Here is a 26,073-nt window from a genome sequence, read left to right as displayed (position 1 = left end):
GCAGGCTGAGCAAACCATGAGGAGCAGGCCCATAAGCAGTACCCTTCCATGGCCTGCATCGTTTCCTGTCTCCAGGTCCCTGCCCTGTTTGGGTTTCTGTCCTGACCTCCTTTGATGATGAAAAGTGATACCCATGTTTTTGGACACAGCATTTCATCACAGCAATAGTAACCCTAACGAAGACACCATTGCCCCTCAGTATTGGTAAAGAATTGGCTTCCTGGCCCACCACAGATACCACAATTAGAAGAAGCTGAAGTCCTTATGAGATGGCACAGTATTTACATTTAAACCTACCTGTGTACATTCTCCCGTGTATTTCACATCACCCGAGTTACCTATTCTACCTAATAGATGTCAGTGCCATATATACATAAGAGCAATACTGTATTATTTATAGAAAAAGGACAAGGAAAAAATGTGCATGCTTGGTAGAGATGCAGGTTATTTCAAATATTTTCAGTCCACTCTTCATTGAATCTATGAAGGCAGAAGCCACAGATAAGAGGGCAATGTCTCTTCCCTCAGATGTGAGTAAATTGAGATAAATTGTGAGCAAAGTCCATGGAGCTCAACTCTAAACAGCTATATCACAGAAGTGGAAGGCGACATTACTTACTCTTCCCAAGCTATTAAGAGAAATGGCACCAACTCCAAGGAAGAGTAAACAGATGAGGAAGCACAATGTATTTGTATAAAGTATGGACCTTTTGCAAACCCTCTAGCCACATATAAGACCACAAAAAGGACCCAAGGGAGTATTAGCCTTTTAACAGGAAGAAAAGGTTCTTTCGAAAGGCAAGGGAGCAGAGGGGATTAATTTTTAATTTAATTCCATTTAAAGCATTTACTTAAGCACTGATGACAAAGAATGAACAATACATTAAAACGTGGGAAACCACAATGGAATGAGTGTTTTTGAGCGAAGCTTTGTTTCCATCACCAATGTATAGTTAAATCCTTAAGACCCAATGACTGCATTTTAAGGTGATAATATTGTCTGAGGCACTAGAAATCACTGCATAGTATTTTACATGCTTCCTGTTACTTGAAGTTATGCCTAAGCTCAAGTTACAAAATGGTGCCCACATGTAACAACAGACATACACAAATAGATATGCAGGACCTTAAAAATTAAATAATTTAAAACATAAGCAAAAACACTGAACCATTGCTATGAAAATAGATTTTAAGACATCTAACTTTCAGGAAAAGTAGAAAGCATTGATGTAAAAAATTTCCCATCTTTCTGGGAGAGTGATGTACAAATGAACAAAACTGGAATTCTGTGATAAGTCTTAAGTGAAGGTTGGAGTCTGTAAGAGAAACTGAGGTTTTATTTATATGAGTCTAAGGTAAGTTCTTTGGTTCAGCTTCACTCACTGCCTGTGTAATCGAGAAGACAATCTCTAGCTATTGTATCTTGAATGTATATTGTGTATTATATACATGTATGCAGCATACATATATATTGTAGCCTGAAGAAAGGTAGAAGACAGGAGATTTCTCAGAGCATCCATGTAGCATGGCTTTATCATTTATCATATCTTTATCATTGGTTTAAAGTTGGCGTGGCTACACCTAGCTGCAAGGAAGGCTAAAAAAAATATTTATGATTATATGAAGATGATAAAAGCAGAGCCAAAAACTAGAATTAGGAAAAGCAACTCATACTCTATGCTGCAGTCAGTACAGAACTAACACTAGGAAATCATTAGCTCAAAGCAGGAATGACCATGATTTCATTGTCATTTGTAAGCATAGTCAAAGTCTATACAAATTTTGCAGTAGTCTTCTCTTAAGCTAAAAAGAACCACCACAAACAACAAAAAACAAGACCGGGATTAAGGCTTAAACTATAAAATAAAACATGCTTAAAAGCAAGAAATATTTTATGGTAGTCCAATATGGTATATTATATGCAGTTAATTGGTTTCCATCTTGAGGGCCATAACTAGTTGCAATGGGGTGGGTAAGAAGTCTTCTCCAAAGAGTTCATGTAATAAAGACTTTTTCCTCAGCTAGTGGTACCACTTAGGGAGGTTCTAGAAGTGTTAGGACATGGTCTATCTGGAAGAAATAAATTACTTAAGGGATGTCCTTGGGATATCTTGTCCTGGGTGGGTCTATTGGATGGGTAGGGCTCTCTCTTCCTCTCCCTCTCTCCACTCCTCCCTTCCCTCCTCTTCTTCCCTCTCTTGTTTCTTTTTTCTTTCCCTCTTTCTCCCTCTGTCTGCCAGAGATAAATGGCCTCTGCAACATGCTTCTGTGGTCATGCTGCTCTGAGCCTCACACTGGCCTAGAATTAACCCCTGAAATTGTAAGCTAAAGTAGATCTCTTCTCTTTAAGGTTGTTTGTGTCAAGTATTTTGTTACAGCACTGAAAAGTGTGGCATACTACCTAAAGAATAGGATTCTGTAGGTTGAGTGATGTGTGTGTGCATTTCTAAGTAGAGAATCTACAGTTAGCATATTCTCAAAGTCTCTAATCAAAATGTTAAAGAACTATCACACCTGGCATGATGCAGAACAACTATCATCCCTCGTTCTTAAATTCAATTAATCATAATGTGTTTTTCCAGTAATTTGGGAATTTGATGGTATAATAGGCACATCTGAGTAAACTGTCTCCACATTCCTCAACCCTTCTCCCATCCTCTTTCCTCACGTATTACATGGGATGAGAATGCTGTTTTATTTGAAATAGTGCTCTAAAAAAGTGTCAGTTTGACATCTTTCAAGACAAAACCCGTTACATAGGTAAGTTATGGCCCCAAATGCCCTCTGTGATAGAAATCACAATGTCAGGGTATTTTGTGTGGACAGCTCTAGGAAAACTTACATTTGAAAAGAGACTGTTTGCATTCCTAGGACGCCACTTTCTCCATCCCGTATGATCTGTGTGTGTTTTTGGTTTCATTTTTCTTTTTCTTTATTTAAAGATTCATTTATTTTATTTATATGAGTACACTGTAGTTGTCTGCTATTTTTCAGACACACCAGAAAAGGGCATCAGATCCCATTACAAATGGTTGTGAGCCACTATGTGGTTGCTGGGAATTGAACTCAGGACCTCTGGAAGAGCAATCAGTGCTGTTAACCACAGAGCCATCTTTTCAGCCCACTGGTTTCACTTTTTCTAAATGCTGTAAAAATCTAAAATCTTTCTTAGCCAATGGCTAGCTCCTCTTCAGATATCTAAGTAGGGACAGAGTGTAGTGTTCAGGGTCCTGGTTTTCTAAATTAGATCCCAAGTCTCTTCCCTGCTCCAAGGACTCTCATAAGATGTGATCTGTGCCTAGGGTGTTTCATGCGGGAGTCCACCCTCTCCAGGAAATAAACTCACTTGGAAGTCTGTTTTGGAACAAGGCAGATGCAGTAGTTGTCCAAGACAGACACTGTTCCAGTTGCTGTTTCCTAGTCCTGTCAACATCTCATCCCTCCACTAGCTGCTTTGCTGCTCATTGCTCTTATCATGCATGCTGGGAATTGAACATAGGTCCTTCTGGAAGAACAGCCTGTTCTCTTAAGTGCTAAGCCATCTCTCCATCCTTATTTTTATATTTAATATTTTTTAAGATTTATTTTTTGTATGAGTACACTGTTGCTGTCTTCAGATACACCAGAAGAGAGCATTGGATCCCATTACACATGGTTGTGAGCCACCATTGTGGTTGCTGGGAACTGAACTCAGGACCTCTGGAAGAACAGTCAGTGCCCTTACCCACCGAGTCATCTCTCAAGCTCCCTTATTCTTATTTTTAAATTATGCGTATATGTGTATGCTTGTGTGGTATATATACATATAAGTATTGTGAAGGCCAGAAGAGGGTGTCGAATCCCTGTCACTGGGATTCTAGGTGATTGTGAGTTGCTTCATACAGGTGCTGGCAGCCAAACCTGGGTCCTCTACCAAAGCAGTATGTGGTCTGAACTGCAGAGCCACCTCCACAGCGCCCAAACTCCTCTGTTAAGGGGAGTCTTTGGCCAAGTGAAACAAGTTTCTCTTACGTTAGAACCATTTCCTTGCAATGGTTTGACAGTTCCCTCTGGCTTCTGGAAGAAGCCTTTTTGACAGCAGCCTCTTGACATGAGCTGACATTATAAAGGCAGTGCTGGAGGGGGGAGAGGAGTTTCATTAAACTTGACAGCATGGAACAGTTTGAAGAGGTCTTTTAAGCCAACTTTATCTTCCTAGAAACAGCTTAGACTTAGGGCAGGATCTTTTTCTTATAATGGCTCTATTGCCCTCTTGTCTAAATAATCTTTATCATTACAGCATGAAGTTTTCACTGAAGTACCTCTAGGAATCATGCTATCAGAAGATATTTACACAGTAATATAGCTATATGTGGGGACCAGGGAACTTGTCTTGTAAAAAGCGTATTTTTTAAAGAAAAGAAACCCCAATCCCAACAACCTAGGTTGCATTTTCCTTGATCTAGGCCTTTGATCTCCTTTGTAGGGTGGACCTACACATTTTAATTGGCTTTTCAAGAATGAGTGGTTAGATTTGACATTTTGGGGTATAAACCCAAATTTAGTAACATGGCATCTGTGGGGTGCTTAGGTGGGAAAGGACAGTATTCTCTAACCTGTTTCTTCCAGTGTCCTTCCCACACAGATGGAATAGACTACTCCTGTGAAAAAATATCCTGGTTATTCAATAAATACTCTGTGTGGGCGGAGTAGAGAAAGACGGAAACCATAGGAACAATAAAAACTCAAGTATCTAGTATAGTTCTGTCATGTTCTTTGCAGCAAGAATCAGGAATCCAGGATAACAGCTCAGCTTGGCCATCTGGTCAACCTGTACTCATTCTCTGAGATTTATCTGGAGCAGAGCTTCTTCTACAATACTTCTCTCATTCCCTCAAGACAGGTTCTGTCTCTTGCTTGTAATGAGTTATTCTGCAGAGTCAAACTGCAGAGCAATATGCTCTCACACTGTATGATAATTACTTTCGTGTCTGACAACCCTGTTAAACCAAATTCTGAGAACACAAGACTTCTGTTCATCTTATGTGCCTTTAGCACTAAGTATATACCTGGCTTTTTGAGTGAGCATATAGATGAATGAAAAGGCTGAATAACATGTACCAACATCAGAAGCTGAGAACTATTTAAAGCCATTTATATTTTTCCAGCACTCTCTTTCATACTTCTGCTTCTAACTTCTGTTCTTCTGTAGCATCTCTTTAAAACAACCATTTTATAATAATATCATAACTTGGAGTCAGGAAGTGAGTCAGAACACACACATCACTGCTTAGGAAACAGAGGAGCCAGCTGGAGTGAACCAGTTTAACCAATGGCAATTGCCAAGATGGATTACCAGCAGTATCAGTTCTGACTAGAGCTGTGATCCCCTATTCTTCTCCATGCCTTAACTCTGAGGCTGGAATGTCCACGATGGTTTCTTCATTGCATGCCAGGCACCTGGTTTGCAAAAGTTGGGACACCTGAGCCTGACTAGACAGACACATCATGGTTTTCTCAAGTGCAAGCAGATTTCTTACACACAAATGTATAACACTAATATGTTTCACGTTCTCAGTAAGGACATCAGTCTACAAATACAGAAGAAAAAGGAATGATACAGTCAGCCTTATTCTTTTATGGGGAAAAAAACCCCCTCAAAGCCAGTTCTTGGACTGGATCAACAGTCTTGTCTGTTGTCAGCAGATCAACAGATCTTGTCTTTTCACTGTTTTACAATGGGTCAGCTAGAGGTATTGGAACCAGACCTAAGTCTAGTATCCAGAGGAGCCTTGCCTCTGTGGCCTTTAGGGTTGTATTTGTGTGTGTGCTTTGAGAGAGGGTCTTAGTGTATAGCCAAACTCATGATCCTCACCACTTAGCCTCCCCAGTGCTGTCATTACATGTGTCACCAAGCCAAGCAGCCTTTGGGTTTGTAGCAGGTGGAAAGAACAGGTTCCATGTTATAATGTCTCCTCACACATGGAATCAAACTGAAAACAGTAATAGAGTAAAAAACAAAACAAAACAAAACAAACCCTTCAGACTTACTAAGAACCTTACATTTTTCTGGTAGTTCTTTGCATAAAACAACCTATGATCTATGGTTTGAGCAAATAAGGATGCCTACAGAGAAAGAAACCATTACAGAAGACAATGTCCTAAATGAGATTATTATTGCTGCTTTTAACTAGCAACTGCCATGTGGACATACACTGTGTGGTGCTTTACGTGAGTGCACACTAACCCATGACCCATGATGGTCACCTGCAGTAGTGATAGGTTAGGCAAACCTCCCCTGGGACAGAGACATCTTAAACCCACCACATGCAAAGAACAGAATGTAGGTGCCACTCACTGTTGTGTCTTTGCAACAGTGTGTGCAAAGGTCTCTGTGACCTTCTCCAGAAATGTTGGGGAGAGCCTGCAACACCTTTCCACTCTGGTAGTGCTCCTCTGAGTCAGAAGTCATACTTTGCTTGCATTTTGTTTCTATAAAAGAAATGGAGAAACCAGTCCCTCAGAGCCCTCAGTGATGTGAGAGCCATGATGGATTAGCATTGGAATTGGGTATCTTACATGGATAGAAGGAATAAACATGGTTAGGAAAACACATATTCTAACTAGTTTCATAATGGGCTTGACCAAAGCTAAACAGAAGGTAAGCAATGCTAGTTCTGTAAGTGCTTTATGATTTGTGTGAGTAACGGTCATCTTCTGGGCTGGAAGAATGCTTTTGGAACTATTAATGCAACCTGAAGCAACAGATATGTCAGCAATACTCCCCTTTATTAAAGTTTTTGTTAACTTGTTCATTATAGTTTCTCACAGTTTTAAGAATGACTTAGGCAAAATGAATAGACCTGAGTGTGAGAGAAAGATTATGGAGAACAGGGAGGGTCTAGAGGAGAGGTAGGTAGGTGGGAGGTGAGAGTGACTGGTATGCAAAGTATCTATACGTGTGACATTGTAAAATAAATAAGTAAATAAAGTTGATTTAAACTGCGAACCTGGCTACTAAGTTTTTAAGGAACTGCTTAAGTTGGTGGCTGTGGCAACTGTTTCCCCTTTCGTTTCCCTCCATCCTTGCAGGCACCTGCCAGAACTATGTGAGAGTCTGGACATTTCCTAGCCTTCTTGTAAAGGAAGATAAAGGGATACGCACACCCTGGATGTGTTTCTCAGTGTTGTCCTGACCTTTCCAAACCATTGATCAGAAGACCCAGGTTGTAGTGTGGGCCAGAGAACAGAACCAGCCTTTGTGCTGAGCATCCATCACCATCCCTTGCTGAGGAAGAGCCAGGGCTCAGGACAAGTATGACAGACACACCTGACACTACAAATCTAGACTTTACAACTAGCTCACACCACATGCTGCCTCCTCACCCTTCTCCACTGAAAAAGAAAAGGAAAATGTGTGGTAGCCAGTTAAAAGATGACGGGATTTGCCTCTAAAGCTTAATAGTACTTGCTATGTTTAGCTTACAGAACTGAAAAATACCTATTACTGTAAAGACATTAAGAAACTCACATAAAGATGAAAATAAAACAAAACCCTACCCCAAGAGACCCCTTCTTTTAGCATTTTATGGCATATTTCTCTAAACTTTAGTAAAACGTTTCAATGATTTAAAAATGAGACAGTGCTACATACATAGTTTCTCTGCGTTGCTTTCTTAGCAATATAACCATTTTCCTATGGGGTGTGTGTGTGTGTGTGTGTGTGTGTGTAATGACTTCACAATATGCATTAATTCATCTATGAATATTCATCAACAGCCTGCAAGTCTCCAGGCAATAAGCTCAGAACTGTGAGATATGTCAGTTAGCAAAATAGAGAATTTGGCCTCCTGGGGTTGATATTTAAGTAGAGAGGAACCTTAAAAAGTAATAAATAAGCAAATGCATGTCAGTTAAAAGGGCACTGTTTCATAAGGAGCCTGGCAAGCCTTCTGTATTAAGCTGTGGAGCTACATTATATCCCTTGCTGTCTAAATGTATGTGTTGAAGTCCTGACCCCTGGGACCTCAGAAAAGACTATATTTGGGATAAGTTTTTGTTTTCCGATTTTATGGATTTTGGAGGGGAGGGGTAGTAGTAGTTATCTCTGTGTAGGTCCTGGTTAGCCAGAACTGCCACCCTCCTTTCTCAGTACTGTCACTACTGACATACAGCAGCCTGCCCAGCTTGGAAATAAGGTCTTTATGGATGTAATGGTTAAAATAAGGTCAGTGAGTCAGACCCTGATCCATAAAGGGGTGTCCCTGTAACAAGAGGAAGTTTGGGTACTAATACATATCTAGAAGCCCATGTGAAGACATAAATATACCTTCTAGAAGCCAAGGGTAAAGGACTCAGGGCTGACCTTTTCTTCACAGCCCTTAACAGAATTCAGTCCTACTTATACCTAGGCCTTGAACCTTCGGCCTCCAACTTGTTCAAGCCCCTGAGTCTGTTGTCCAGTTATGGCAGGACACATAGACTGACAAGCATGTGTAAATCAAGAGGCTGTAGCCCTCGTGAGTGACTCAGGAACACACTGAAAGCAAAGCAGAACTTGGTACTCTGCCTTAGGGGAGAGGGAGGGAGGGACCTGATGCACAGGAAAATGCGAACAAGAGGCAGCAGGTTCTGGTAAAATGGAAGATTATTAGTGTGTAAGTCTACAGGTTTGTTTGTGTGTTTGTTAATCTATTACTGTTTTCAGTTTGATTCCATGTGTGAGGAGACATTATAACATGGAACCTGTTCTTTCCACCTGCTACAAACCCAAAGGCTGCTGGGCTTCATGGCACGTGTAATGACAGAACTGGGGAGGCTAAGCAGTGAGGCTCATGTGTGATCTCTATAGAGAACTCCCAGCCTTAAAGAAGATAATATATATTCAGAATATATTTTGGGAAACAGGAGAAGTTGCTAGAGAATCAATGGCATGGCCCTATTCTATTACTTGTGCAAAGCTTATAACCTTATAATGAAAATATTTGTCAGTGCTAGTGAGAGGCAGAGAGAAAAGGGCTTTTGGAATTTAGAACCCTAGTTCTAAATTATCTATTCCACCATCTCTTGGCCACTTTTCTCTCCAGTCAAATACATCAACAAGCCATCATTTTAAGATAGCCTCAGACTCCTTTGTGATTTTTCTATAGAGATAACTCAAGGAGGTTCTCTTTACAGCATTTCAAGGTCAGCTGGATGGACCCCTTTCCCTTATGTCCTCCCTGGGCTGTGCCCCCAGGCTTCCAGTCCTCAGGACTGTTTAGCTTGCTGGTACCAACTGCCATGTGCCAAGGTTCCATTGTTCACAGTTGCTCACCCTTCCCCACAACCCCACCCCGGCCTTAGCCTTAGGAAAGGCAGAGATGTAAAGCTCCCAGCAGTCTGCACACCTAGCCAGGGAAGTGGACAGTCTCTTATCAGTTAGGTTGGAGAACAAGATCACAAGGGCTCCATCTGGCTTGGAAACTACCATTTATAAGGATGTATGGCTCTGAACCAGCTATAACCAGTTATTGCTCTCCTTTGTCAATCTCTAGTCTCCTCTATAGCTAAGGAAGGACTCTTTTCTTTCTTTCCTTTCTTTCTTTTTCTTTTTTTTCTTTTTTTTTTTTTGCTTTTTGCTTTTTGTTTGTTTGTTTGTTTGTGACAGGGTTTCTCTGTATAGCTCTGGCTGTTCTGGAACTCACTCTGTAGACCAGGCTGGCCTCGAACTCAGAAATCCACCTGCCTCTGCCTCCCAAGTGCTGGGATTAAAGGCGTGCGCCACCACAGCCCGGTTCCTTTCTTTTCTATTACTTTTCATATATGATTATTCGGGGTAGGCAGGTATCTGAGCTAAAGCACAGCTGTGAAGATCAGAAGGCACCTAGTGGGAGTCGGTTCTCTCCTTCCATCATGTGGTTTAAGGGGATCCAACAACTCAGGTGCTTGGGTTCAGCAAACTCTTAACCAAGAGCAATCTCTCCATTAGCTGAGGAGTGATTTCTTATGGAAAAAGTCAGTCCCTCACCAGTGACTTCCTTTAGCTGTATACATAGTTATTTATGTCTGCTAAATCCCTTTGTCTTTCTCAAACACCACAGAAAGTGAGACAACTGATTAAACTCAGGGCATGTGGCTTGGAAATATAAAAGAGCCAGTTTGGGCCAGGCTCTTGGGCTGATCAACAGCCTCGGCCTCTGCATATAAACTGGACATTCCTTCAAGCAAATGCCCTAAGAGCACTGGTCATGGTCAGTGTCATCACCCTGACAGATCTAGAATCAAACCTCTAAGGGAGTCTTGAGGGGCTGCTCGAGGTGGGAAGATTCCCCTTGAATGTGGGTGGTGCCATTCCATGGGCTGGAGCCCAAGACTCTGTAACAAAAGAAGAAAGGAGGCAGAGCACAACAGACTTCAGATGTGAGCAGCAGCCTCCTGCTCCAGAGGTCATACTTTCCCAGCATCATGAATTATATAGCTGGAGCTGTGAATTACAGTAAAACCTTCCTACCTTCAGCTGCTCTCCCTAGGTATTTTGTCACAACAATGAGACAAGTAAATAAAACAACGCCCCCAGGAGGATCACAGACCTGGGCCTCACTATCGCAAAGGGCTCAGTATAACCAGGCCATCCTGAGAGAAGAGCGAGAACAGGCACGTTATAAAGAAGACAGCAGCTGTCAACTTTAACTCTGCATCTGTGACCTATAGCCAGTTCATTCATGTACATGTGTATACACATGCACATATATATGTATATGTACATATATATGTATGTATGCACATACACACATATGTATATGTACATATATATGTGTGTATATGTGTGTGTGTATATATATATATATATATATGTATGTATTAACTATACTCTTTGATAAGTTCCCTTAATCACCTGGAAAACACATTGAACTGAATGTTTATTGGAATCATCGTATACATTTAAAATACACCACAATTTTTATAACCCTGGTTTGCTTTTCTCTTCTCCTGCCTGGGTTTTTATTAGTATGGAAATGGCCAGGGCCTCTCCTGACCTCTGAAAGGCCCAATGAAAACATGAAACCGAGGCAAGGTGACAAAGTCTGGTTATTCAGCACAGAGGGCCTCATCGTATTACTTCTTAGAAAAACAAAATGCTGTCCCGAAGGACCCAGAGCCACAGATGTTCTTCCCATATCAAGCAGTTTCCAGACTTTTTTTTTTTTTTTTTTTTTTTTTTTTTTTTTTTTTTTTTTTTACAGTTTTAGTTTAAATGAGCCAGCAGGGAAATTTCTAGACTAGAATATTTGAGCAAAAGCAAAAACAAGCTTGCAAATATAAATCACTATATTCTAGATTAGGTATAATATTCAGATATGTCCCTGGGGATGAAATGAAGAAAGAGGTTTTTGGTGTGTGTATGTGTATGTGTGTGTTTGTGCACACATGTTCCCCACAGATTCATGTCAAAATCAGACAGCTACACAGTTGCTGAGTATCTTACAAGATTCTCATATTTCTTGTCTTGATCCATCCCTGTGCCTTATTAAGCATGGCTGTAAGCCTGTAGTTTAACCTCTGCCATTGCTAGCCAAACACTGTTCAGCATGGAAATGAAAACATTTATAAAATATTTTAGCAACACTTTTCCACAGTAACAGTGTCATGTAGAAAGTGAAGAATCATGATACCCTCTTCTCTGTCATCTTAAATTCCCAGTGGTGCCAAATATATTCATGTCAACAGATACTGTTCCAAAATACCAGCATTCAATTTAGCTGTATACCAAGCAACTGACCCAACCCTTGCAGGAAACAAAAATATCTTTAACTGTCTCAGATGACAAAACAGTGAAAAATCAGATACTCTGTATTTCAAATAGATGGGAAGTTGTAAAGTAAGACTATTTTTTTTTTTTTTTTTGAGACAAGGTTTCTCTGTTTAGCCCTGGCTGTCCTGGAACTCACTCTGTAGACCAGGCTGGCCTCGAACTCAGAAATATGCCTGCCTCTGCCTCCCAAGTGCTGGGATTAAAGGTGTGCACCACCACCGCCTGGCTGGACATTTCTTAAAAGGCTAATCAACTTAGCATTTCTGTTAGTTGTGCTATTGCAATTTGTCTTAGTCCAGGTTTTTGTCAGCCATATGTGAAAATCCTGTTTTAGCTAACTCTTAATAGCATCTAAGTATCAATACTACTAAATGATTGAGAAATGCAGAAGTCTGTAATGTACTATAGCACCGTCAGGAACATTTTGGTTCACTTTGTTCTGTTTGGGGATAGTGATGTGGAGCAGACTTAGGGCTTCCTACCTGCAAAGCACATGTTCTGCCACAGAGCTATCTCACCAGTGCCTATCAAGCATAGTAAATACTGATACCTCATAGTAAAAATGATTACTAAAATATTATCTAACTCTTAGTACCTAAGTATGTTTTAAAATATATTTTTATTATCTGAGGATTTTATACAAGCCTATATTTTCATCATATTCATCTATAACTCCTTCCCCTAACATCTCTAAGATCCACCCCACCTCCTTCAGGATCCATCCTTTTCCTTTCCAGCCCCTCCAACTTTGTGGCATCTCTCTCTCTTTTTTTTTTTTCTCCTTTTAAATCATCCAAATCCAGTTTGTGCTGCCCATATATTCATGGGTCTGAGGCTTCCACCTGGAGTGCTGTTCACCTATCAAGAGCCACACCCTTAAAGAAAACCATCTCTCCTGTCCCTAGAAGTTATTGGCTGTCAGTTGCTCCTCAGTTGGGGTGGGGAGCGGTTGATGCGCCCTTCCCAAGCTCTATGCTAGAATGTCGATAAAGGCCTTGTGCAGGCAAACTTGGCTGCTGGGTGTTAGTGAGTTCAGTCAGCAGTCTTGTTGTGGACAGAAGATACTGTTTCATTCCGATGCTTTCAAACCTCTGCTTCCTATAATCTTTCTCTTCCTCTCTTCTACAGTGGTGCCTGGGCCTTGGTGGGTAATGGTGACATAGATGTCCCTTTTATGGCTGAGCATCCTACTGACACTTATCTGTACTTGGTGTTTCTTCATTAATCTCCATCCACTGTACAAAGAAATCCATCTGATGAGATCTCCCTGCAGCACCAATTTATGGGAAGATAAGAATTTAGATGTCAGTTTGATAGGATGTCAGTTTAGCAAAACAATAGTAGTAAGTTCACCCTTGGTGCCTGTGAGCTCCCTAACCAGAGATCCTTGGCAAGATTTATAGTATTGGACATGAATTTCCTTCTGTGGAGTGGGCCTGAAGTTCAATCAGAAAGCCATTGGTTATCATCATAATATTCATGCCACTGTTACATATATGGGCATACCTTGCCTTGTAATCCTTACTATAGCCCACAGGCTTCAGAGTTGGGTTAGACTGTTGATCACTTTCACTCCAGGAGTGTACATAGCATCTTCTAGTACTGTGAAAGCTAGCCAGTAGGGATAAGGCTTTCTGCTCAGTGCCAACTTGATTTCTCCACGACTTTTGACCAAAGTGTGTTGTGTCTTCAGAAATAGGGTCTTACCATCAAGTTCTGCTGCGCACCCAAGAGTAATGGCAATAACTTTTATGAATTTTTATGACTGTAAGCTTTCCAGTTGTTTCCTGTACCCTGGACTACCCCCCCCCCCCGACCTGCCCTTGGGGGTTGGAGATGAAGTGGCTCAGTGTCAACAACACAGACTCAGGACCAAGTGAGAAACGTTGCAGCAAGCTCTCTGAACATTGCTGCAAGCTCCTTTAATACCCTCCACCTGCTCCCCCATTGGTCCAAAGAAAACGTTTCTTCTAAACAGCAGTTCCTGATTGCCTGGCATTGTCTGCATCAGCAAGCCTTGGAGATTTTGCTGTGCTCTATACACTGTATCAGATGCTCTTCACTCATGATGTATTTCATTTTTCAGAAGAGGGAAAAACTTAACATAGCAGTACTGTATAGACCAAACTTAATCAGCTTGTCTTTTGAAGCCTAACCAATACACATCCTTTGCAATTTCTATAAAGTGCCACTTGTACAGAGCTTAGAGCTGGGATTCAATACCTGGATTTATATAGATTTCCAGCTGCATACTCTTTCCACCCGAGTTACTGTCCAGGAAGTATCCATGGCATCTAAAAGTACATAAGGACTCCATAGGACAAGAACATACACTGGCAAAATCCAGTGAATGCAAAGCGCCACAATACCATGTGCCTGTGATGTCTGCAGTTAGGCGTGCTTTCCAGCACCTCTGACAATGTCCATCCTACTGAGCTCAGAACGGGAGCCAAAGGAGACAGGGGAAGCTCCTATCAGTAAGAAACTAGTCTTGGATGGCAAAGCAACATTCTTGGTTATAGCAAAACCTACTTTCCATGGGCTTGCTCAGGCTGGAAGACATGAGGTCAGGACCCATCTTTGTGGTTTCTTGTATTCTCTACTGGTTTGTTTAGGCCAGTATTTTGAAAGCTCAGGTGACAGGCAAACTGAAAGCTCAAGAACAACTCTACAAAGTGAAATCCAGCTTGTGGTTTTTCCTGTTTTCATTTTGAGTTTCCTCTTCCTCACCATTGATATTGTTTAGGGAATTACTTAGGTTTTAAGTTGCAGGGATTTCTGGTTTTCTCAAATTACTTTTTTGACCTCCCCCTGCCCCCATTCACTCCTTTACTTTTGACAAGTTTATTAAAACTTTGGAGATGGCGCCAGCCCGGCCTGGTGCCGTATGTGAATGTTTCCCTCCAAAGCAGTGTTTTGTTTTCCAGCACTATCTACATGATTACCACTTTTGTTTCTTTAGAAAGGACTTCCTTCATACAATAAGCTATTGTCGTTTGTGTTTTCTGAAATCATTGCCATCAATTGCATTGTTGAATTGAAATGCTTCGTTTACAATCAGGACTCTATGTGAGTGGCACCCCCTAGGATTTTTCAGAACTACAAACACACACCACAGATAGTGCCTCAACTTGATACAGCTCTGAGTTATCCAAGGGAGTCTCAACTGAGGGCAGCTATTATTGCCTCCATTAGATTGGCTTATGGCTTTTTCTGTGGGGAATTTTCTGTGGGTTGATGTAAGAGGGCCCAGCCCACTGTAGGTAGTGTGATCCCTGGTCAGGAGGTCCAGGGTAGTATAAGAAAGCTAGCTTTGAATGAGCCAGAGTGAGCAAGCCAGTAAGCAGCATTTCTTTATGGTTCCTTCCTCTACTCCTACTTGAGTTCCTGACTTTTTGTCCCTCAGTGAGGGCTTGAAACCTGGAAGTATAATCCAAATAAACCCTCTCCTTCCCATATTGCTTTTGGGCATGGTGTTTGTCATAGCACCAGAGATCAAATTAGAATAGTGGTCCTGTTGGTTGATTTCTGCACCAGAATGAGAACCAAAATCAAGACCTTAACAGGAGGACCTACTGCCTTTGATTTCTCTTTGATTGCTCTATTTATATCTCATTATTTGTTTCTAAGTTTTAATACATTAAAGTATTTTTCCTGATTTTGCAAAACCTGAGCAGACGAGCAATGCAGTTTCTCTGTGTGCTTAAGATGAATGAGATACCAGTGTTAACCATGGTGCGGGTACAATGTAATTTAGCCTTTTCAGAGTTAAGTGTTGAATTTCTCCTCATGTGTATGTTCAGCTTATTTGATCTCACAAATGCTTAGTTTAAAATGGAATAAAGAGCTGATGTCAGTGGAGATGCTGTCTTAGGTGCGTATTCATTGATTCATTGAACATTTGAGTAGTTCAATACAATTTTCAAATGTAGGTACAAAGTTTCCTCAATTAGAATTGGAAGCAAGTCTGGGCAGGTGGTCATTGATTTTCCTTACTGGTTTAGCACAGGTATATTCTATCCATCCAATGTACGAAACCTACATTCTATCACCTTTGCATCCAACTAGTAGACATTCTTTGTGAAAATTCTAATTACCCAGCAAAACTTCAAGTTGCTGTTTTTGTTGTCATGGCTCCTTTAAGGCAATCGTAAATGATACCACTATCATTCTCTGATGCTTGTTCTTTTTTCTTTACTTGAACACTCAGATACATATGTGTCATACATGTGCATATATGTACACATACACACACACCAGATTTTGTACAGTTCATGTGATGATTTTGATAATTAGAGAAAAAAAAAACAACAACTACATGCATATGGACAAAAGCTAGCTTGCTCAGTAAATTTAACTGAATTTAAACACAGTTGAATACAAGACTTATAAAGCTTTGTCTCTTGACTTTAAAAAGTCATTAATACAGACTAAGGGCATAGACAAAGAGCATGATTATTTATTGCAGGGCTATTAGCAATGAAAAATACAGGAACAATCCAGATACACAGTAATGAGAATCATTAAATGAATGTTACATCTGTGAGGAAATACTGTGCAACCATTGAACTGCATTTCATTTTTAGCTTGTTTTTGTGTGCGTGCATGCATATATGTATGTATATATGTACATGCATATATGTACATGTATATGCACATGACCTGCTTGTGGAGGTCGAAGGACAGCCTCTGGTGTTGGCCTCTTGGATGACTTCCACCTGTTGTCTGAAAGTAGTCTGTCATTGGCCTGGAATTTTGCTTTTCTGTTGTTGTGATAAAAGATCACAAGCATGGAGATTTAAGAAGGATGGGCTTATTTAGGACTTATCGTCCCAGGGGGCTAGAGTCTGTCACCATCAGTGTGAGGAGCATGGCAGCAGGCAAGCATGGTTTGGAGCAGCAGCTAAGAGCTCACACTGTGATCCACACAGGGAGCAGAGAATGCACAGGGGATGGTGAACCTTAAAACCACCCTAGTGACACCCCTCCAACAAAGTTGCACCTCCTAATCCTTTCCAAATAGCCACTAACTGGGGACCAGTGTTTCAAATGCCTGAGACTTAGTATGGGGCATCTCATTTAAGATACAGCAAAAAGTTTAAACATTTGCAATTTAATTAAATCTATTAAGTAGCTTCCTAATTGTTTTATTTTATGCACATGGGTGTTTTGCCTGCATGTAACACGTGGTGGTGAGGGAGTTTGGGAGGACAGAAAAAAGTATCGAATCCCTTGGAACTGGAGTTACAGGTGATGGGAAGCCACCATGTAGATGCTGAAAATTAAATCCAGGTTCTTTGGAAGTGCAGCCAGTGCTCTTAATCACTGATCCATCTCTCTAGAGCCAATCAAGTGGCTTTTTTTTTTTTTTTTTTTAAATCAAATTCAGTGAGACCCACACAATTGAGTTTCTAAAATCCTTACAAGTAATTCACTCTGGAGCATAACCAATGAAAAGGTGCTCAAACTTACCTTCTGTAGTTTCAATCTGGATCCATTCTGAGCAAAGGCTTTGGGGTACAGTGAGTGCTGTCACCTTCAAACACTTCTCGGGGTGACATGCTCTTTCCTTTCCTCTTTGTGCTCACTTATTTTGCTGTCTTTTAATTGTATTTTACTATTTATTTTCAATTATCTCAACACTCTTGTGTGCTATTCTCCTGTTTCTTTTCTCTATTTCAGTGGGTCATTTTCTCTGTGTTTTGGTTTTGTTGTCTTTAGCAGGTGTATTGTTTTTGAGATATGTCTTGAGTGGTAAAGATGTCCCCCAAAATATTTTGCACTAATTCTTTCATGGTTGTCACATGGTCTAACAATTTTTTATTAGTCAGAGTTCTCTAGAGGAATATAAACAACATAATGCTCATGTCATTTCAAAACAGATTTACTGGATTGGAATACATAATTGAAGTCTAAATGGCTTTCTGCAGGATAGAAAGCCAGGAAAACCAGTAGCTGCTCATTCCACCTATCTGGAAGCCTCAGGACAAGAATGACCAATGAGGAAGCTCCAGGTTGAGGCTGAGGCTTGTAAGGTCCCTGGAGAGTTGCGGGTGGGAGCTCAGGCGGAGCAGCTGGAGACATGGTGTCCGGTGTACATGGGCAGTGGCTGCAGTAGGCATGCTTACTCAAAGGAACTGAGCTTTTATGTATTGGTTGGTTGATTTTTCCTTCTCTTGTTCTGGGTGAGTCCTCAGCCTATTGGATAATGCTGCTGACACTCAGGCCAGGACTTTCTTCCCCAGTTGCCATGCTGATCTCTGTGGAATGTTCTCATACACACCCAGGAGTGCTTTATTAGGCTGGTCATTTCACAGTGCAAACCAAGTTGATGGGCAAGATTAGCCATCTCCTTTGTTTAGGATGTATTTTCATACTCAGTTCTAAGATCGTGTACTCATATCACATGAGGAACATAAGTTCTAATCTTATACCTTCACATGGATTTTAATTTCTCAAAGGAGATGCCTTTAAAAGGATCCAGGGTATAAGCTCCTGTAAGGTTCTGGTTGGTGTATCTACAGTCCTTTCCCAAAGGAACCATGGCAGATGGCCTTTAGAAACTCTAACCAGAACTACTTGATGTAAGGTTGTACATGTTTCAAGTTTTATATTTTATTCTGGTCCTAGGATTTCCTTTGGAGGGCTGAATATTTTTAAAAAGTTAATGCAGTTTATCTAAACAGTTATCGTTCATGTGAAGAGTCCTGTGGAACTTTAGGATTTTAGAATGGGAAGAGTTATCTCAGTTGGATTTCAAGTCTTTGAGGAGTTATTTAGTTAATTTATTATATTGTGTCTATGTGGTGTATGTGTGTGTGTGTGTGTGTGTGTGAGAGAGAGAGAGAGAGAGAGAAAGAGAGAGAGAGAGAGAGAAAGAGAGAGAGAGAGAGAGGAGAGAGAGGAGAGAGCGAGCAGGCACACATTTCACACTGTGTTCACAAAGGTCTGAAGATGTTGATTCTGTCCTGCATCACCAGTTCTGGCAGTCAGACTGAGGTAATCAGGCTTGGCAGCAGTAGAGCTGTCTTGTTGGCTTTTGATGGTTTCTAAAGAGCACCATCTTAGACTCTGGTTACACAGCTTCTGGGTCTCTGTTCATTTTGAGGACCACTACAAGAGTCTAGTCACTAACTACAGTCATCAACAATTTACAATGTTTTCCACCATTTGAAGTAAATTCAAGACTCTTCCCATATGATACCACGATCCTTAATTCTTCATTGAGTAGGAATTATCTGAGAATGGCCATCTTTCATATATGTAAATGTTAGCAAAATATACTGAGACATTACCCAGGACCATACTCATAGTCCTTTCCAGCAGCCTCTGAAGATAATGTGACATCCAGACCTGGACATCCAGAGCTGGACAATTGTCTAGGAAGGATGCTCAGCTCTAGGATGACAACCAGAAAGCCAGATTCGGTTTCTGCACCTTTCCCAAGAGACGCCTCTTGTTTAATTCTCAAGTGTAATTTGACTTAAGTGAAACCTACTTTATCAAGTATGTGCTCAACTGCCCCAACACCAGAGCAGTAACGGGACTGGGTTTTCTACACACCACAGGCTCAGTCTTCAACTGTGAAACCAAAATGAGGGAAACCCTGTTTTGACGGAGTATCCACAATCTTGTGCCTTTTCTCCGTGTAAACAGCCATTCTTACTCCTGAATTCTCTTGGTCTGTGCCCGTTTTGGTTATTGGTGATGAAAATTGTATAGGGTAGATAGATACAATGCAGGGCCATTGACTGTAGGTTCTGACTTTTATTTATATCACTTAATATTCTTCAATTATATAACATCTTTTAAAGACTCGATAAAAATGACCATTAATATGTTATATAAATACAATTTTAGTGTTAATTATATGTGTGTTGGGCAAGTGGTGTGTGTACATGAGTTCAGGGTCCTGAGAAGGCCAGAGGTACCTGCTTTCTGGAGCTGGAGTTACAGTGGTTGTGTGTCACCTGATATGGATGCTGAAAACTGAACTCAGGGCCTCTGTGAATGCAGAGCATGCTCTTAACTGCTAAGCCATCTCCATAGCTTCAGTAGGTTATATTTTCCATATAGAATATCACCAAGATTTTTGGTAAGTTGTGGTCACCTGAAATTTTACTAACAGTACATAAGGCTCCCTTTGTTCCAGAAGCCAGAGCTCATCCACTGAGTTTCAGGTAGCTAACAAATGCTGATCTGAAAGCTTCTTGACAGTTTCTCCTTTTGCAACCATAATCTTAATCTAGTTGTTCTAACTTTTTCTCCATTCCTTAGTTTCACCATTGCTGAAATTCTCACGTCTCACTGCCTTGCCACCAAGAATCTTTTCTCTTGTTCCTGAAGTAAATCTGTGTGGACATTCACATGAGCTGACCACACATTTATCACTGTGGCTTGTGTTAACCATAGGCAGTAATTGTCTTGAGCTATATCAGATGAACCAGCATGATGCACACAGAAATGGGAAGAATAGCTGTGACAAATCTCTGGAAAAATAAACATTACTATGTACCTCACTTCTGATGGGAAAATGGTCAGTCTTGCAAAAGGCATCTGGGTTTATCAGGCAGATGTAGCAATAATATAACTACTAATATATAGAATTTTTCTCACATTCTGATTATAGCTTTATTGCATATGTACTAGTCTTTATCATGCATTGCTTTTTAGGACTATAAAAACACAAAAGAGCATGTTCTGTTTTCACTGGCTGACTTGAATTTGTGATTTATTTGACCAGAAACCTGCCCTTTAACCATGGCACTTTGGTTTATGATCACAGTTGGTTGGACAGTAAATTAAAAACACAATTAGTACTCAGCAGAGAGCTAATTCCCTAAATTAGAATTTCTAATTCTGTTTTTCATTTTAAGATAAAGTATTGCTTATGCTTTTGTTCTGCAGCTTTGTAAATGTTACAGATTAGGTCACTAAAGGCCATCAGGGCAGGCATTGCCACAGTGCTGATAAGAAGGGTCTGACCAGGGTTGCTTTAGAGGCATGAGAACTAGGAAGTTGCAAGCATAGATGAGGTCATCTTTATGAAAAATGGCCAGCAGGGCCCAGACTAATAAGGAATAAAATGATCAGATACTATGGTGTGGCATGTGCCCCAAAGTTTGTGTGTGGGATACGTGATCATACATTAGCGGGGAATACGTGGTCATACATTAGTAGCATTTGAAGGTCAGGTTTTGAGGAAGCTGTTTGTTAGATGAGGTCATGAGGCTGGGGCCTCTAGGATGACATGAGTATCTTTACAAGAGGAAGAGACTTGAGTACATTCTCTCTCTCTCCCTCTCTCCCTCTGTCCCTCTCCCCCCCTCTTGCATACCATTATATGCCTTCCACCATATAATAACGTAACAAGAAGGCCCTAACCAGATATTAGCATCTTTTTGTTGAGCTTCCCAACCTTCAAAACTGTGAGGATAGATTTATTTTCTTCTTTATAAGTTATACACTCTGAGGCTCTGTTATCACAACAGGTGATTATCACATTTGATTTGGCAGGCTGAGGGGGGCAGTAAAAACCAATAAAACAGGGCTGACGAGATGGCTCAGCGGGTAAGAGCACTGACTGCTCTTCCGAAGGTCCTGAGTTTGGATCCCAGCAACCACATGGTAGCTCACAACCACCCGTAATGAGATCTGACGCCCTCTTCTGGTATGTCTGAAGACAGCTACAATGAGTGGGCAGGAGAGAGCGGGGGACCCGTCCTGAGTTTAGTTCCCAGCAGCCACATGATGGCTCACAGCCATCTGTACAGCTACAATGTACTCATACACATTAAATAAATAAATCTTAAAAAAAAAAACCAGTAAAACATGGTGCCCATTTAAATTCAATTCACAGATTTCCACAAACTCAGTAACTGAAAAGAACAGTAATCCATTCTCTCATAGCTCTGAGGGAAGAGGACTGACACTGAGGCTGTGTAGTCTGTGCTGTGATTTTGGGCTGTAGGGAGAATCCTGTCTTGTTTCTCTGGGCCTCTGATCACTTCAAACATTTCTTGGCTTGTGGCGACAGAACTCCAATCTCTGCTTCTATACAATCCTTTCCCCCCCTGTTTATCTCTTACAAGGACACTTAGATTGAGGATCATCTCCTCCATCTCAAGAAGCAGAACCACACCAGTCCTTTTGCTGTGTAAAGTAATATATCATAGTTCTGGGGTTGGAACACAGAGAGCCAGCATCATTCAGCCTTCTAAGCCTTTTCTCCTCCCACAAATCTCTTACCCCTAGGTAGTCCCCAACTGCTTAGTAGGATTCTTTCAGTTTGACTCTCAGAGCCCCTTTATCATTCTGTACTTCTAGCAGTGTCACCCCTTATTTTAGTCCAAATTCCCTCCTTTCATGAGTCTAAGGCTCTTTGGTAATATCTTCCCAGGCCATCTGGAGATAGCCTCTGAATGCTGTCACATAGAGCACTACACCATTTGTTTGGCAAATACCCTGCCTTGTGTTCTAGGTGCTGCATCTGTGTTGAATGGCAGCATTGTCAGGTCATAAGCAAATTGAGAGCCATGACTTATGTTTCGTTTCTTTCCTTCCTTCCTTCCTTCCTTCCTTCCTTCTTTCCTTCTTTTCTTCCTTTTGATTTTATAGGTTCCTCCTTTTATTAAAAATAGATTCTTTTCTCATATACTATATCCTGATTCCAGTTTCTCCTCCCTCTACACCTCCCAGTTCCTCCCCATCTCACTTCCTATCTGTATCCACTCCTTTTTCAGTCTCTCATTAGAAAATAACAGGCTTCTAAGCAAGAAGAAAACATAGTGAGGTCTCCACACATGGAAGAGCATGCAGCACAAGCAGCCTAGCCAGCTTGGCTACCAAGCCAGTCAACTCCAACACCTACTCAACCTATGAGCTGCTGGACCTCAAGGAGAACCTAGTGCTGCAGAACCAGAGTCAGGAGAATGTCATCACCACGAGAGATGAACACCTGAAGGATGACTGTGATTGAAGAAGTTTCAGTTATGGTCTGGTAGTTACGGTGTTTCAGAAACCAGAGGTCTTGAGCCAGACCAATTACTCTTGGCAGTGAGTATTTGCATGTAGAGCTATATGGACAAAAAGATATACTGAGTGACTCATTGTAGTTTCCAGTGCCACTGTCTGTAAATTTATGATGGAGCCATGGGAAAGGTGGAATGTGTGGTGAGTATGCTGTGGGAAGAAGCTACACCATGTCAAGGTCTGAGGCCTGTGCTGCTACCTGATGCCATGTTGATGTACATGGACTGTGATGCTGCTGGGGGCCATGAAGACTCAAGTAGCCTGTTAGTGTAATCTGAGGCCATGTTGATAATCATGGACCATGCTACTGCTGGGGACCATGTCTGGGTCCTGTTGTAGTCATGGGCCAAGTTGATGTCCTTGGCCAATGTTACTACCTAAAGTCATGTGACTGTCCATGGTCTGTGCTGCTTCCTGAAACCATGTTGATGTACTTGGTGTGGTGCTTTGAATATGCTTGTCCCATGGGACGTGCTACTGTTAGGAGCTATAGCCTTGTTGAAATAGGTGTGGCCTTATTGAAGGAAGTGAATCACTGTGGAGGGATATTCTCTGAAGCTCTGCCCAGTACAGAAGAGACCCTCCTCCTAGTTTCTTGAGAGGCCATCTTCACCTGGCTGGCTTTAGATTAACATGTAGAACTCTCAGCTTCTTCTCCAGCACCATCTCTGCCTGGACGCTACCATGCTTCCTGCCTTGATGATAGTGGAGTGAACCTCTGAACCTGTAAGTGAGCTCCAATTAAATGTTGTCCTTTATAAGAGATGCTTTGTCATGGTATCTGTTCACAGCAATGGAAACCCTAATAGAGACCGTGAGCCAGGCTGCTGCCAGGGACTCTGTTTGTGTCCATGGCTCATACTGCCATCAAAAACCATATTAAGGTTCTCCACATGCTGGAAGCCTGGTGAATGTCTGTCCTCCATGCTGTTGCTAGATACCTTGTTGCCGTCCATGAATGGTGCTCTTGCTGACTGTAAAGGACAAGGAAGTAGTAGTCATAACAATAACTGCAAACTCACAGTTGAGAGAGAGAGAGACACAGAAGGCTTCTGTGACAGTCCCTACGCTTGACCACCTGAAAACAAAGTAACAACCCAGACAGGAGGCTATCAAAGAGAACACTTAAATATTGTGGTAAGGATGCTGAAAGGTAGTTCTTCACAATAGATAGCTACTGGTGGGGTGGGGGTGGGGAAGAACTCACTTTTCTTTAAGGGGCTGGCCACTGGGGGTTTGACCATGCTCCAGTGACTCTAAAGACAACAGAAATTGTGTGTGTGTGTATGTTTAATCTTTTTTGGAGGGGAACTGGGGGGAGGCCACAGGGTGGGGAGTGGACCTGGAAGGTGTCGGAAGTAAGGGTGATTGGTGTACATTATGTGAAGTTCCCAAATAATCAATAAAAATATTATGTTAAAAATACTAAACTGAAAACTGTTATATATATACAGAGGACCCCATGCAGATCCGTGCAGGACCTGTGCTTGCTGCTTCAGTCTCTGAGTCCATATGCTCAGCTGATTTAGAGGGCCTTGTCCTCCTGGTTTTCTCCATCCCTTCTGGCTCTTACACTCTTTCTGCCTCCTCTCACATGGGGTCCCCTGAGTTCTGAGGGGAGAGATGTGTGGCTGTGGGTGTCTGTATTTGTTGCCATCTGCTGCCGGAGGAAGCTTCTCTGATGATGGCTGAAGAAAAGCACTGATCTGTAAGTAAGTATAGCAGAATGCCATTGGGGTCATTGTATTGTCATTGTATTGTCACCTTCTTTTAGACCAGTAGTGTTTGATTTCACCCCCAGTCTCTGGGCTATCTAGTCTTTGGTTCACTCAAGCAGTATTGGGTTTGGGTTCCATCTTACAGAGTGGGCCTTAAGTCAAATCAGACATTGGTTCGTTACTCCCACAAGCTGAGTACCACCATTGCCCTAGCATATTCTGCAGGCAGGACAGATTGTAGATAAAAGGTCTGTGGCTGGAATGTTATTTACATTTGTCTTTTGATAGCTTTCAGAGTACCTTCCAGAACCAAGGGCACTAGAATGTAGGAGTTCTATGGAGACACCAGGTTGACCTCTGTGTGTTCAGTGAGTTGGGAAGATCTTGTCTTCAGCAATGGAGCGTTGCTGTCAGTTTGTGGAGAGCAACCTATTGTCTTGGCTGTAGCCTGGAGTTGTTTAGGGATTTCCATGGAACACTTTTGGCCAACAACTCAATTGGATATAACTCAATCCTAGTACTAGAAGCTTCCTTTAATGACAAGAGATGGCCAGTTGGGACTCTGCCTCCCTCATTATTGGGAGACTTCATTAAGATCATCTTCATATAATTTTGGATGTTTCCACTGTGCTAGGTTGCTCTTCAGTTTTTGCTGTCTCTCCCGGCATTCCCTCCATCAATCCCATCTCCTCTCTGATCTGTATCCTCACCCCTGACTTACGTTACTTTGTAATCCAGGGCTATAGCACAGTTGAAGAGAGATACATAGCAAGAATGGAAAGATGAAAAAAGTGAAGAGCCACAGGGAAGAATCGTTCCTCTCTTGCTTAAAGCGATATCCACTTACTTCCTGACTATTCTTACTCCTCAGTGTGGTAAGTTCAGAGGATGGGGCTTCAGAGTGATGAAAAAGTTACAGGGGTAGAGTTCACCTAAGTAATATTTCATCTCTTCTGCCCTGTGCAGAGAGAAGGTACTGTTTACGAATCAGAAAGTGAGCCCCCACCAGTCACCAAGTCTGCCAGCAACCTAATTTTGAACTCTATACCTTCAGAAGTGTGAGGAGGAATAAACTTATAATAAGCTTTTATTGCCCATAAACCACCAAGCCAATAGTAACCCAAACACATTAAGACATGCCCATGTGCCAACAGCAGGGATCTCACTTCCTTCCAAACCAGAGCTTGTGATGACTTAGATTGACATTTTTGCCTTGGGCCCTTCCTGTTCAACTTCTCGTGTTCTTTTAATGACACCCATGTGTATGGTCAACAAAGGTCACCAGCAGTACCTGAACATGCTCTTGCAGTACAGAATCACCAGCTACCATGGCCTTTTAGCCACCATGGCCTTCAGAAGGTGGAGCAGACTGGAGAAGAATCTCCATAGTGTCACAGGGGACCTCATTGTGGCAGTTCTTAAAAGCTGTTGCCTCTTTTGGGTTAAGCATACTGGACAGTCTGTTTTTCTTTACTTTGTAGGATTTTAGGTAGGGGTATATAGCTTCTCCACTTGAGGTAATATGCATCGTCCACTATAAGATGCACACTG

General features: G+C 41.5%; 1 protein-coding gene and 1 pseudogene across 1 annotated transcript in view; both read left to right on the top strand.

The window, feature by feature from the left end:
- The window catches only part of Mettl21a (methyltransferase like 21A), an 83,727-nt gene that overhangs the window by 2,266 nt on the left and 55,388 nt on the right, over nucleotides 1-26,073 (top strand). The gene's annotated exons all lie outside the window — the stretch shown is intronic.
- The window catches only part of LOC116088517, a 57,889-nt pseudogene that overhangs the window by 2,258 nt on the left and 29,558 nt on the right, over nucleotides 1-26,073 (top strand).

This window comes from Mastomys coucha, unplaced genomic scaffold, assembly GCF_008632895.1.
Source record: "Mastomys coucha isolate ucsf_1 unplaced genomic scaffold, UCSF_Mcou_1 pScaffold14, whole genome shotgun sequence".
NCBI lineage: Eukaryota > Metazoa > Chordata > Mammalia > Rodentia > Muridae > Mastomys > Mastomys coucha.
The sequence above is the reverse complement of the archived record's forward strand: the minus strand, read 5'-3'. Positions and strand labels throughout refer to the sequence as shown.